This window comes from Beta vulgaris, chromosome 5 (genome assembly GCF_026745355.1).
Source record: "Beta vulgaris subsp. vulgaris cultivar EL10 chromosome 5, EL10.2, whole genome shotgun sequence".
NCBI lineage: Eukaryota > Viridiplantae > Streptophyta > Magnoliopsida > Caryophyllales > Amaranthaceae > Beta > Beta vulgaris.
In genome coordinates, this window is record NC_079206.1 from 6,314,137 (window position 1) to 6,328,131 (window position 13,995).

Here is a 13,995-nt window from a genome sequence, read left to right on the forward strand (position 1 = left end):
GGTATAAAATGACTAAGACGACAAACCCGGAACTCAGGAGAGCTTTATATATTTTTATATAAGCCCGGGGTAGGATCGGAACCACCTGTGTGATGCAGGCCGAGACCTACTCTTTTTCGGGGTTTTACACTTTTATACTAAGGCGTGAAAAGACTCAAGACGGAGGAGTTGTGACCTCCTATAAGCTTGAGACACCTTCACATGCTATACTGCTCACGACGGTGGCTCCATACGGTATCAAAAAAATCCCATGAGCATGAGAAGAAAAGAAAAAAAATTTAAAATTTTCGCCGATTTTTCGGAACGCCCTAATTTAATTTCCTTACGGAAATTGAACGGGCGAGCAAAGGGGATAAAATCCCCCCTGTGACCCCCTTTCGGCCTTCCCCCCTTGACCCCCTAAGGGGGAACCGAACAGAAGCAATTGTTGACTGCCCCTTGCCCCCTTTCTCTGCCTTTTTGGAGTACGAGAAAGGGGCGGGGGCAGAAATAAAGCAACCGGAATCGTTCAATACAATAAGATCATAAGACTTCCTCTACTTATTGATCAAGTACGAACTACTCGCTTTTAACCTTTTAAGGAAGTCCTTTTGTTACTAGCTTCTTCATAAACGTTCGGGAGCCTTTCGAGGGCTCCCTCACTTCTTGGAAAGCAGTAGCAACAGGCTCAATACAATACAATCTCTTATAATATAACTAACGAGAAGTTAAATTCTTTTAACTCTCGAAAACAGTAAACTTCGCATTTTTAAATCCATACAATATTTTCAAATGGCTCATGGGATACCGGTGGTGAACTAGAGAAGTAGGCAGCCCTCGGGGGGGACTGTGCTGCATTGCATTTTAATAGGAAGTTAGAGCATTAAATTACAGTTATAAACTACAAAAACCAAGAGCAACATTAACTACATAAGGATAAGATAAAGGTCCCCTTACTCTATTCCCCTCCTAAGGTCCGGGAATAGAACGGGGTTAAATAGCAACATTAGCTACAGGAAAGGAACGCCCTCATCCCATTTCTTAGCAGAAATGGTACGGGCGGATAGGACAAGAACTACAATAACTACAGTTACAGTAGCTGCAGTAAAGATTAAAGAATTAAGTTACAGTTAATTGAATCAACTCAGTTGAAAAGAGAAGGATAACTCTGTATTTTGCAAATACCATAAGTGACCAATGAACCTTACTGATGCAAGACTCCCTGGCTAAGGATCTCTTTAGCTTGAAGGTGCAATGAAGAAATCGCATTTTCGCGATCTCGAATGCGATATCCGTTAGCTCAGTAAGACAAGACGGCATTGGTTGCCGGTATAAAATGACTAAGACGACAAACCCGGAACTCAGGAGAGCTTTATATATTTTATATAAGCCCGGGGTAGGATCGGAACCACCTGTGTGATGCAGGCCGAGACCTACTCGTTTTTCGGGGTTTTACACTTTTATACTAAGGCGTGAAAAGACTCAAGACGGAGGAGTTGTGACCTCCTATAAGCTTGAGACACCTTCACATGCTATACTGCTCACGACGGTGGCTCCATACGGTATCAAAAAAATCCCATGAGCATGAGAAGAAAAGAAAAAAATTTAAAATTTTCGCCGATTTTTCGGAACGCCCTAATTTAATTTCCTTACGGAAATTGAACGGGCGAGCAAAGGGGATAAAATCCCCCCTGTGACCCCCCTTTCGGCCTTCCCCCTTGACCCCCTAAGGGGGAACCGAACAGAAGCAATTGTTGACTGCCCTTGCCCCCTTTCTCTGCCTTTTTGGAGTACGAGAAAGGGGCGGGGGCAGAAATAAAGCAACCGGAATCGTTCAATACAATAAGATCATAAGACTTCCTCTACTTATTGATCAAGTACGAACTACTCGCTTTTAACCTTTTAAGGAAGTCCTTTTGTTACTAGCTTCTTCATAAACGTTCGGGAGCCTTTCGAGGGCTCCCTCACTTCTTGGAAAGCAGTAGCAACAGGCTCAATACAATACAATCTCTTATAATATAACTAACGAGAAGTTAAATTCTTTTAACTCTCGAAAACAGTAAACTTCGCATTTTTAAATCCATACAATATTTTCAAATGGCTCAGGGATACCGGTGGTGAACTAGAGAAGTAGGCAGCCCTCGGGGGGACTGTGCTGCATTGCATTTTAATAGGAAGTTAGAGCATTAAATTACAGTTATAAACTACAAAACCAAGAGCAACATTAACTACATAAGGATAAGATAAAGGTCCCCTTACTCTATTCCCCTCCTAAGGTCCGGGAATAGAACGGGGTTAAATAGCAACATTAGCTACAGGAAAGGAACGCCCTCATCCCATTTCTTAGCAGAAATGGTACGGGCGGATAGGACAAGAACTACAATAACTACAGTTACAGTAGCTGCAGTAAAGATTAAAGAATTAAGTTACAGTTAATTGAATCAACTCAGTTGAAAAGAGAAGGATAACTCTGTATTTTGCAAATACCATAAGTGACCAATGAACCTTACTGATGCAAGACTCCCTGGCTAAGGATCTCTTTAGCTTGAAGGTGCAATGAAGAAATCGCATTTTCGCGATCTCGAATGCGATATCCGTTAGCTCAGTAAGACAAGACGGCATTGGTTGCCGCGTATAAAATGACTAAGACGACAAACCCGGAACTCAGGAGAGCTTTATATATTTTATATAAGCCCGGGGTAGGATCGGAACCACCTGTGTGATGCAGGCCGAGACCTACTCTTTTTCGGGGTTTTACACTTTTATACTAAGGCGTGAAAAGACTCAAGACGGAGGAGTTGTGACCTCCTATAAGCTTGAGACACCTTCACATGCTATACTGCTCACGACGGTGGCTCCATACGGTATCAAAAAAATCCCATGAGCTCAGAAGAAAAGAAAAAAAATTTAAAATTTTCGCCGATTTTTCGGAACGCCCTAATTTAATTTCCTTACGGAAATTGAACGGGCGAGCAAAGGGGATAAAATCCCCCCTGTGACCCCCCTTTCGGCCTTCCCCCTTGACCCCCTAAGGGGGAACCGAACAGAAGCAATTGTTGACTGCCCCTTGCCCCTTTCTCTGCCTTTTTGGAGTACGAGAAAGGGGCGGGGGCAGAAATAAAGCAACCGGAATCGTTCAATACAATAAGATCATAAGATTCCTCTACTTATTGATCAAGTACGAACTACTCGCTTTTAACCTTTTAAGGAAGTCCTTTTGTTACTAGTCTTCATAAACGTTCGGGAGCCTTTCGAGGGCTCCCTCACTTCTTGGAAAGCAGTAGCAACAGGCTCAATACAATACAATCTCTTATAATATAACTAACGAGAAGTTAAATTCTTTTAACTCTCGAAAACAGTAAACTTCGCATTTTTAAATCCATACAATATTTTCAAATGGCTCATGGGATACCGGTGGTGAACTAGAGAAGTAGGCAGCCCTCGGGGGGGACTGTGCTGCATTGCATTTTAATAGGAAGTTAGAGCATTAAATTACAGTTATAAACTACAAAACCAAGAGAACATTAACTACATAAGGATAAGATAAAGGTCCCCTTACTCTATTCCCTCCTAAGGTCCGGGAATAGAACGGGGTTAAATAGCAACATTAGCTACAGGAAAGGAACGCCCTCATCCCATTTCTTAGCAGAAATGGTACGGGCGGATAGGACAAGAACTACAATAACTTCGGCCAAGAGAAAACAGCGTTTATCACCATATTAGGTAGGAGGGCACGTTCTGTTACAAGGTGATGCCGTTTGGTCTAAAGAATGCCGGGGCGACGTACCAGCGAGCCATGACTGCGCTCTTTCATGATATGATGAACAAGGCAAGGAACTTGTGGGCTTTGATGCTTACTTTTCTTTTTTGAAATAAAAAAAGGTAGTTTCTACTCACTTACGAGCGTGATGTAGCTATATGTTATATTAAGCCCATCCATCCGATTCGACATCCTATTCTCGAATGAGAACTGGCAGATTATGTCACACTAGTCTTTTTGGCCTTATACCTCCTCCTTTCAACAAGAAGCATGGCAAATAAGTCAGTTATGGATGACACTCTTATTAAGGATAGAAAGAAGGGGCAGACCTGACGGAGGAAAAAAAGAACTACTGTGTCAAGCGAAGAGATATATCTTTCCGCTTTAGCGGCTTGAACCCTTCGATCAAGAGATACCTTAAATCAAATCAACTAAGTAGCTGACCTCTTAGACGTTCGTGGGTATTCAAATTCATACATAATCTTCTCCGACATGAGATAGAGTGAGAGGGCCTATTCCATAGAACAAACTCAGCAAAGAAGGATCCGTATTCCACCTCAGATGGTAGAAGGGGCAACTCAGCCTTGTCTTTTTCTTTGGGCTAGGAACCCAGGAGAATGTTCAAAGCGATAAGAGAACAGGTCTTTTCAGAGAAGCTCTTGCCGCTCTTCTGTTAGAGCTCTTTAGTCCCATCCCTACCAAAAAAAGATCTCCCCTTAAAAGGTACGACTGAAAGGAGTCGTCTCGGTCTTCTCGAAAGGGAATTCTTTGACCGGCGGGTGCGAATCGGTAGCTCTAAAACTAGCTCTGGCGAGTTTACTTCTTCTTCTCTTGTGTAATTGTAAGTCGGTTTACCAGATCCATCATACGACGAGAATCTAATCGATATGGAGAGAACTTCCTCGGACATTCACATTTATCCAGTATCTTTTGGGAAGCATTGTTTTTCATGAAGATGAGAGATCTGTATTGCGGGCCAAGAGGAATGATATCCGAGAAGTTGTCCAGCTACAAAAGAAAGCGAGGATCCGGGCCGCTTTAACCAGGGTACCTAAAAGATGTTAGTCTCCAGCGCAGAATGAACCGCGCTAGACGCGAACGACCTATCGAACAAGCATAGCATAGTTTCAAAGAGCAAAACTAAAGACCACCCGCCGGTAGCCGACTGGAGAAACTATAGCACACCAGATTTCCAACTAGCAAGTCAAGAGGCCGAGTCCGGTAGAATGTACCCTCTTGTGGTACGCAACACCGACATGAGAAAGTCATGAACGGGGCAAAACAGCTGACATTTTAAAGGAAAGGGTTTCGAAGCTCTTTCAAAGTCAAGTTTAGGATTCGCTTTCCAATCCGCAAGGGACCTAATAATCATTATTAGAAAGAGTTAAGAAAAGACAACAAGTTAAATACTTGCTTTCGCGTACTCCTCTTTCTTTTTCCTATATTCATTCTAAACTAAAAAGAATAAGAGCCTTTCTTAACTCTTGAATTGGAAGGGGAGGCCCGTTTAGGAGCGCCGTTTTCATAAAACTCGAAATATCGTACTATTCTTTGGTTGCGCTATGCGCTATAGCTTTCTTTGCTAAATAAGACATTCTCACTTTTTTATAAGATATTACATAAGCGGGGGCTAGACCCTGAAGAAAAGACTCTGTACAGGGTTCAACATCTTCTTTTTAGGTTGTGAACAGCGTCTTAGCGCCTTAGTATGATAAGGGCATCTTTCATGCAAATAAGAAGATTGAACTCTGTCTTTCGGATCCAACCTCCAGAGTCAGTCAAGGTTTTGATAGAAGTAGGCTTCTCGTTAGCGGAAATCCTACTTTAGAGGAATCAATAGGGTCTTCATACCCCGCCTTAGAAAGAAAGAGGCTAAAGTGACTTTCCTGCGAAAGACCTCTTGATCTTAGACTTTGCACTGCAAGGTAGTTGACTTACTTAGTGCTTGCATTAAGGTATGTAATCGCTAAAGCGAAGCTTTTGGAACTCTTCCTTTTATTTCTTTTACAAGTGTAATAAAGAAAAGTACTCCTTCTCTTTTCATGCCTTAGAGAAGAGTGAATATACTCTCGGGTCTTTTAGAACGAGTAACTCTTCTTGGTCCTTGCCTTTCGTCTTAAGCTCTTAATGACAAGGGGCCTCTGAACTTCTTAAGTTCACTTCTCCTGAAAGAGTCTTAATGGTAGAAGAAACAGCTGATGGTGAAGTCAGTGAAGAAGATTTTTCCTATAATACGCATCGAATGGGCAGAATGCGCTCTTAGCAATTGAATCAGAATAGGCTGTTGGAGAAGGGCTTGTTTGCTATTAAATAGAATCGGTTGTTAACGAATAAGCTGCTTGAGTAACCGATGTGATGTGAGAGTATGAGTTACAGAAAGAATAGGGTTTGTTCCATCAGACGCTCTTGCTGGACTAGCAATTGAATCCGTAACCTTTGTTATTTCATCTCCGGCTATTGAATCAGCTGAGAATGCTACCGATACCGGAGCTGCTAAACTAAAGGAAGTGACATGACATAGTTAATGAGGAAGGGGTATGCATCGTAAAAATGAAAAAGACTTCCTTTGTATTCATCCCATCTGAGATCGAATGAGGGTAATTCTTTATAGATCAGATCTGCAGCGCTTACTGATTCAATCACAGCTGATACGCATTCAATTGCAAACAGAACACTGGTTAATTGAACAGTTAGCAAATCTGTACCCCTAGCGGCCTATTCTCTAGCAGCTGATTCTAGACCAGCCGATTCAATTGCAGCTACTTCAAAAAAACTTCCTATTATGGCTATGTAAAGGGACCGGCTTCCCAGAAAGGTTAATGCCCTAGGATTTCCTTCGGAACCATATGGAACTGGGTGAGGGATTCCCTGAAACCAGAGCAAGAACCTAAAAAGCGATAACAAGCTAAAAGGCGCATCTCTCTAAGCCAAGATCGTCTGCTCCTCAGCAATTGATCCAAAAAGCCCCACAGCTCCTTCTTAGGCGAGCGAAGTGACCTCCGTTGGACGTTGGAAGAAAGAAGCTAATAGAGTCATAGAAGATCCCGAAAGAGGCGAATTGCCAGAAAGTTTCTCAAACCCGATCCTTGCATCATCTGATCTCGATCGGGTTAACTCCTAACAGTGAGCATCGAATAAGCCAATTGACACTATCGTCTGTTTACAGCAAATCAAGATTAGATGGACAAAGAGAGCTTCAGTCAACACAGTCCTAGAAGCTCCATTCATGCCCACTTCTATTCCTAAGAGCCCATCATTCTACTCAAAAGAGGACGGAGGCTACTTTCGGGACATTGGTTGCAGCGATTTGTAGACCAATAGCAAAAGCAGCAACGATTCGATGCTCTCAAGCAGATCTTCCTCCAAGAGTCAGAGCGCATTCGAGGTCTAATGAAATTCCCGGATCGAGTTCTGACCCTTATCGAGCAGGAAATAGGAATAGAATCGGACAAAGAGCTGTTAGCAGGGCTTGTTCACGACTGTTAGAAGGAATCATTGGACAAAAGGAGGAGACGAAGATCGGCCGGCGAGAGGGTTCTCTGCTTCAATATCCCACTAGTCAATAAAGGGGGTGAGTGCACCAATCCAGAAAGAGCCCGTGCCATTATATCCATTCCCATTTCCTTGGAAGGAATGGAAGGAATCTCCGGGGATCAGTACTGCTTTACTAAACCCGAGTTAGTCAAATGCTATTGAATTCTTTATTAAGGGGAATGGAATTTTGTCCAAAAAAGCGGTTAATCAAAGAGGAAATGAAGAATCATAGGTTATTCAAGAGGACTGATGACTTTCCTAAGGGCGCAAGGCCAGGAAAGGTTGCGGGCTATCATTCGTATCTTAAGGCAGTTCAGTTACTTGCATCAACAGGAAAGGGATCAGCCCCAGTGTCGTTTTAGTTCACCGGCGGCGGTGGGATCGCTTAGTGTCTCAGGTTTCTTTGGATGATCGGACTATACACCCCCTAGCCCAGCCTCTGGCTTAGCGGCAACAGCCTTTGAAAACAGAGACTTCTGGAAATAGGTCGAATTCTTATCTGGTCGGAAGAGGAACGAACCGCCCCCATTGTTTCTCAGGAAGAATTTTGACCAGGATCTAGTGACGAGAGAGGAATCGAACCTACGAGTTCCCCAATGATGAGTTGGGTGCTTTAAGCAAGCATTCAGCCATGGATCTCACATCGGGTTTCGAGATATGGGCAAACTAATGCTCCTCAGCTATTTCAACTCAAAAAGGAGCTATGGGAGATGCAGCAAAACAACCTGTCAGTTGGAGAATATTACTGCAAACTGAAGGATCTGTGGGATCAGATTGAAGAATTGGAAGAGATACCAGAATGCAGCTGTGGTGCAATGGCCAAATGCACCTGCAATGTTGTGAAGAAAGTGTTAGAAATGGAACAGAACAACAAACTTCTCAAGTTTCTCATGGGACTGAACTCAGGTTATGACCAGATGAAGACTAATTTCCTAGGGATGGAGCCCTTGCGTCAATAAAGCCTACAACTTGGTTCTTCAAGTTGAAAGGCAAAAACAGATCACTGGAGAGATTAATCTTGGAGCAGAAGTGAGTGCTTTGGCTGTGAACAGACAAGGTCAAAGCCTTGGACCACTTCAGAACTTCCAGAAGAAAGATTACAAGAAAATGAGGATGGAAAGGGAAGCCAAAAGGTGTGACCACTGTGGGATGAGAGGACATCTCAAGGAAGAATGCTTCAAGCTAGTGGGATATCCAGATTGGTTCAAAAACCCTAAGGGAAAACCAAACCAGAGACAGGCTGCAAATGTGACAAGGGAAGGAAATCTCTATGCAGGAGACAACCCTCTAGACTTTGGAAATCAACAAGGTGAAAGCAGTGGAGTGAAACCAGATAACAATTTCATTTGGTGCAGGAAATGATGTTGGAGAGAAGCAGAATGGAACAGTGACTAGCCAGAGCAATTTTGCAGGTAATGTTACAGTCACAAAAGAGATGAGTGATGCAAAGTTGTGTGCTTTGAGTGCATGGCTTATAGATTCAGGTGCTAGTGATCACTTTACAGGGAACAAAGAAATTATGAGCAATGTTAGAACTCTAAGGAAAGAAATTAGAGTAGGTTTACCTGATGGAAGTGTTAAAACTGTTAATGAAGTGGGAAATGTCAAGATATCTCCTAATGTGACATTGACTGGTGTTTTATATGTCAATGATTTTAAGCATAACTTACTATCAGTAAGTAAACTTCTTGAGAGTAGAAATTTGAGGCTGTTGTTTGATAATCAAAGAAAACTATAGCGCGTTACTAACGCTATAGGCTTTCGCGCTAGCTCGCTCACCCGTTGCTTGTTCCCCCTGCCTCGAATCGACTAGCTAGTGGACGCTACAAGCGGACAAGCTCTGCTCAGCTTCATGGATGCATTTTCAGGATATCATCAAATCAGCCTATATGAGCCTGACAGAAACAGGACAGCGTTCGTCACTGAGGAAGGAGTCTTCTGCTTCAGAGCTATGCCTTTTGGCCTGAAAAACGCAGGAGCAACTTTCCAGAGGGGAATGGATCACATATTCACAAAGCAGAAAGGAGGAACATAGAGGTATATGTCGATGATTCAATAGTCAAGAGCATCACCGAAGAAGTTGGCTGACCTCAAAGAAACATTCGCCACATTGCGCAAGTACAAGATGAGACTCAATCCCAAAAAATGTTGGGGTAAAGTCGGGCAAATTTTGAGGTTTCCTCGTTAGCGAAAGAGGAAGAGATGCTAACCCAGAGAAAGTGGAGGCGATCCTTAATCTGCCTGAGCCCAAGTGCACCAGGGATGTCATGAGGCTAACAGGCAGAATGGCAGCTCTCACCAGATTCATCAGCAAATCAGCTGACAAGGCCTTACCTTTCTTTCAGCTCCTTAGGGGTAACAAGACCTTCAAATGGGGAGAGGAAGAAAGGACAGCGTTCGCAGCAATAAAAGAGCATCTAAAGAAACTTCCTACGGTCACAAGACCGAAAGAAGGAGAGAGGTTGCAGCTATACATTTCAGCATCACCCAAAACGGTAGCAGCAGTTCTGTTGGTTGAGCGCATCAAGACCCAACTACCCATCTATTTTGTCAGCCATGTCCTAAACGAGGCTGAGCAAAGGTACCCTTTGCTGGAAAAAATGTCCTTAGCCGTCATGATAGCCGCAAGGAAGCTCAGGCCCTATTTCGACGCTCACACTATACAGGTGCTCAGCAACCACCCGTTAGAAAAAGCATTGCAGAAGCTGGACACGTCGGGTAGGCTGCTCAGGTGGGCGGTAGAGCTCTCCGAATTTGAAGTAGAGTACAAGCCAAGGACAGCGATCAAAGCTCAAGCCTTGGCGGATTTCATAGTAGAGGCCTCCTACGAAGAAGAAGAGGAACCGGTTGGGGTCTGGAAATTAGCAGTAGACGGATCTGCGGCGCAGACCGGTTCAGGAGCTGGGATCATCATGACTTCGCCAGAGGGAAATGTGTTTGAATACGCAATCAAATTCAAGGCCTCGAACAATGAAGCAGAGTACGAAGCAGCAATAGCAGGTATAAAAATGTGCATGGCAGCAGATGCCAAAAAGATAAGGCTCCAGACCGATTCCCAGCTGGTAGCAAGTCAAATCAGAGGGGAGTATGAAGCTCGAGAACCAGCTATGCAAAAATATCTGCAGATGATTAAAGATCTAGCAGCACAGTTGATCAGCCTCGAAGTAGTGCTGGTCCCCAGGGCCGACAATTCTCAGGCGGATGCCTTGTCAAAACTAGCCAGCTCTACACTCCAGGATCTGAACAGAACAGTCATGGTGGAAGTCATGGAACAGCGCAGCATAGATAAGGCAGAGCGCATCAACTGCGTTACAGCACAAAAGGAATGGTACGATGACATCCAAGAGTACAAGTTAACAGGGAAGCTGCCCGACGACCAGACAATCGCGAAGGCAGTAAAAAGAGACTCACACTGGTACATCATCTATCAGGGGCAATTGTACAAGAGGTCTGACTCATACCCTCTATTGCGCTGCACCTCCGAAAGCGAGAAACTCCCAGCAATGGAAGAAGCTCCTGAGGGGATCTGCGGAAATCACATCGGAGGAAAAGCACTAAGTCATGAGGTGATGAGAAGAGGAAACTATTGGCCTACAATGGTGAAAGACTGCCTCAGATACGTGAAGAAGTGTGATAAGTGTCAAAAATTCGCCCCAGTAATGAATCAGCCAGCGAATGATCTATGTCCAATCCTTAACCCTATACCTTTTGCTCAGTGGGGAATGGATATTTTAGGCCCCTTCACCACAGCATCAGGTGGGCGGAAATATTTGATCGTAGCTGTTGATTACTTTACCAAGTGGATTGAGGCCGAACCCACCAAGTTTATCAAAGCCAGGCAAGTCAGATCCTTCATTTGGAAGAACATCATTACAAGATTCGGTATTCCACAGTGCATTGTGTTTGACCATGGCACTCAATTCGACTGCGACACCATCAAAGACTACTGTGCTGAATTCAAGATCAAGTTCGCGAGCGCTGCGGTATGCCACCCTCAGAGCAATGGCCAAGCTGAAGCGGCAAATAAACAGATTCTGCTAGCCTTACAGAAAAAGCTGGAGGAACACAAGGGGCTATGGGCAGATTTAGTGCCAGAAGTACTCTGGGCTAATAGAACCACAGAAAAGGGGGCTACAGGCAAAAGCCCATTCTCACTAGCCTTTGGAGCTGAGGCGGTGGTCCCCATAGAAGTCGGTTTGCCTAGCTTTCGAGTTCAGCATTACGACCCTGAAGTCAACGAACAACTCATGAGGGAAGCACTAGATCAACTGCCAGAGATGAGGCTCCAAGCAGCTCTTAAGCTAGCAGCACAGAAGAACAGGATGAGCAGGATTTACAACAGGAGAGTCAGGCACAGACCTTTGACAGAGGGAGACCTGGTGCTGAGAAGAACAGCAGCGGTAGGAAAGGGAAATGTACATGGAAAATTCACTGCCAACTGGGAAGGCCCCTACCAGATCTGCGAGCAGGTGGCACCAGGGTCATACAAGCTCATGACTGTAGAAGGAGAACCACTGAAAAACAGCTTTAATGCAGATGTCCTGAAAAAGTACTTCGTTTAAATATTGTCATTAGCAATATGCTTTGTAAGAAAGGCCAGTAGAGCCCAAGTATGAAATAAAAGAACTCTTAAAGTTCTTATTATGAATTATTCGCACTAACATTTGCTCTTATCCGTGCACAACACAATTAGATGACGTTAATAGTCCTTTAACAAAAAGGGGCCCAAAACGCGTCAATAAGCGCAGAAAAAAAAAAAGCAGAGGGAGGAGCATAGAGCCCAGCCAAAGCCCTCTGCAGCAACGCAAAGGCTTGAGTTACAACTCAACCTAATCTACGACTAGCAAGACACGAAGAACGACTGGCAAGGTTGAAGCATAAAGCTTAGCCCAAGCCCACAACAGTCGAGGTAAAGACTGAGACCCGAGCTCAGTCAAGCCATATAACATGGTAAAGCTAGGCAAAGATCTAGCTAAAGCCAAACAGTCGCAAGGTGGGATTGACCAACAGGAGTGATTGGCTATTTTCCCTTAACTGAATCAGTGGAAGAAGCTACTCAATGAGAGATTCGGGCGTTCTCACGCTTAATCCCCTACAGCAACTGAAAAGGGAGAAGAATGAGAAGGTGCCAGTATACAAAAGAGATGGAGTAGAGGGGGTGAGGAAAACAAGAGCCTCAAAGAAGCCCCTCTGAGAGTGCCTCAACCAAGGCTTTCCTTGCTGCTGCTTATCGACCGGCAGACCGGCTACCAGCAGCAAGAATGGAATCTTTTGAGCCTTCAGTTCTTCTTGCCTACATTTAGGATGAATACCAAATCTACAGTTTCACTATCTCTTTCAGTGCCTTCTTCGATTCCCCTTGAAGTAGGGGGTTTCCGTGGGAACGAGATCAATCAATGAAGGGTCAAGAGGAAGAAGAAAAGAAGACTAATCTGGCCCGAAGATGCTTTACTTCGAGTTCTTGGAGTGACAGCTTTGTAAACAAAGGTTCCTTACTCTATTACTTTTTGATCTGAAAGAAGTGACAGAAGAAAGGGCATATACCCCCGCCCAGGCAAGTGCCACCTCAACAGCTATATTCTAAATCGTTAAGCCTCGCAACCCTTTCCAAAAACTTCGCTTTAGCGAGTCGCTACGCCCCTCTAAACTGTTGGGGTGAGGACTCGTTGAGCAGGATAGGAAGCATTTTGGGTGTTCCACTTTATGCAGATGAGTGCACAACTCATCAATATAGAATTTCCTTTGCAAGACTTCTGATTGAGATGGATGTTACTAAGGAACTTCCTAAGGAAGTCCAGATTGAAGATGTTCATGGTAAGGTGTTTAAACAACAAGTGATGTATGATTGGACTCCTCCGTTCTGTGGGAAATGTAAGATGGTGGGGCATGATTGTTCAAGCTCTTGGCAGCCTCAACCTAGATCTGTTAGACCTGCCATTCAGAAGAAGACGGTTCAGAAGTGGGTTCCTAAGGTGCAACAAAATGATACTAGACCTCCTATTGTCACTGTGGTGGCTACTCCTAATCAGCCTATATCACAGGTGACTGATAAGGATGGTTGGCAAGTTGTTGCGAGGAAGACAAAAGAGAAGGGGAAGAGTTTTTTCTGCTAATGTTCAAACCCTTATATGATTCCCGAAGAAGTGGATAAAACTGGTACAGATACAGATCCAGAGGATCTTGGAGTTTTCTATGAAAATAATAGGGGCGGGACCCTTATCCCTCCAGTTCCATGATGGCTATCTGTACTTGGAACATTAGAGGCCTAAATGAGCCTCTTAAGGTAACTGAAGTAAGAAATTTGATTTGTAATAATATTTTAACAACTGACTGTTGTCTACCTTTGATTCTGTCTTCCGGGTGAAGGTCCTGCGGAGGTCTTTTTTAGTGATCCAAATTGATTAGGGACAGTGACCCATGATGAAAGGAGCTATTGACCTGAGTGGTTTTCTATTTGTATTTGAAAAGCAAGGTAGGTTAGTTAACGAAAGGGTAAGGTGAGGCTGGAATGGGATATAGTAAGTGTGCCACGAGTGCTCCCTTCTAAGGCTTCTGCTTCTCTCTAATAACGAGAAAATGACTTTTTCAGAAAGCAAAGCTACAACTCTTCAGTCTAAGCCGTTTTCTGGGTTTGGAAAAGCGCCGATTTTCAAGAACGGGAATCTTACGATATGTTGGGAATCTCGTAGCTGTTGATTACTTTACCAAGTGGATTGAGGCCG